The sequence below is a fragment of the Saccopteryx leptura genome, chromosome 4, assembly GCF_036850995.1.
Source record: "Saccopteryx leptura isolate mSacLep1 chromosome 4, mSacLep1_pri_phased_curated, whole genome shotgun sequence".
In the NCBI taxonomy this organism is placed as follows: domain Eukaryota; kingdom Metazoa; phylum Chordata; class Mammalia; order Chiroptera; family Emballonuridae; genus Saccopteryx; species Saccopteryx leptura.
The window spans coordinates 173,028,449-173,029,986 of NC_089506.1; positions in this window are offsets into that span (position 1 = coordinate 173,028,449).

The following is a 1,538-nucleotide window of genomic DNA, read 5'->3' on the forward strand; positions in this document are numbered from 1 at the left end:
CTTCCCTCAGGAAAATGGTGAAGAAAATTGAAATCGGCCAGCATAGCAAGTACACTTGCTCTTTCTATGGCAAAACCACGATGAAGAGCTGAGATGTGGGGATATGGCACTATGTTTCCTGCATGAAAATTGCAGCTGGTGGCACCTGGACCTATAATAACACTTCTGCCATCACAGTCAAGTCTGCCATCAGGGGACTGAAGGAACCAAAAGACCAGTAGAAGCTCTGCCATTTGAAATATTACTAGCCTTTAAAAAATGGGTTAATTTATATAACAAACCCAAAATCCTCTTAAGCAAAATAAAATCCCAGATCTACAATTATTTCTGTATTTCTTTTCAGGTTTTTCAAGTAAACAATCAAAGATAATGAAGTACAAGAATATATTAACTAGACAATATTAACTAAAAGCAACATGAACTATAGACAGCACAAAAAGAGTCACACCAGGCTGTACATACTGGAATTATCAGACACAAAGGATTATCCATGGACATAAACCCTCACTTTAACAATGCAGCAAGGAATTGGATGCCATTAAAAAAAAAAAAAAAAAAAAACCCTACCGGAATTAAAATATATAGAAAAGAAATTAACTCAAAGAATGACTTACGGAAAATTAAAAACAGCTAAAAAGTGAATGCATGAAGAGACACAGGGATTATACCAAAAAGGTCTAACATATATTTACTTGAAGTTAAAAAAGGCAAGGAAAGAGCACATTGGACAGAGGCAATATTTAAAGAGATTATAGTTGAGAATTTCCCAGAATTGACATATAAATCCAAAGATCCAAGATGGAAATACAACCCAAGTGGTAAAATACAATGAAGTCCTCACTTACAGTATAATGAAACTGTAGAAAGTCAAATACAAAGAGAAAATCTTGAAAGCAGCCAGAGAAAAAAGATTAGTTTCAATTAGGCAACAGACGGAGAGCTGACTTCTTCATGGTAACAAAATGGAAGCCAGAAGACAATGAGAAAATATCAAGATAATCACCCAAAGAGAATTCTATTCCCAGCACAAATTCTCTTCAAAAATTAAGGCAAAATAAAGACATTTTCAGAAAGAGAACAAAACAAATTTGCCCCTAGTTGACCTGCACTAAAGGAAATTCTAAATGTATTATTCAGGCAGAAGAAAAATTATTCTAGATGGAAGCTCAAAGAGCAGCAAGAAACAGACAGCAAAGAAGGTGGCAAATACATGGGTAAACCTAAATGAATGCTGCCCACATAAAATAGTAGTAACTTATCATATTTATAGGTGTACAAAATATAATATATAAATTGAGAGAAAGATAAATGGGGTTCCAAAACAATCACCCATAAATTTCAAAGAATTTAAATAATAGAGAAGATGCTCTCTCACCACAAAACTGCAGTTATATTAGAAATCAGCCTGACCAAGTGGTGGCGCAGTGGATAGAGCATCAGACTGGGACGTGGAGGACCCAAGTTTGAAACTTCAAGGTTGCTGGCTTGAATGCAGGCTCATCAGCTTGAGCGCCAGGTCCCTGGCTTGAGTATGGGAT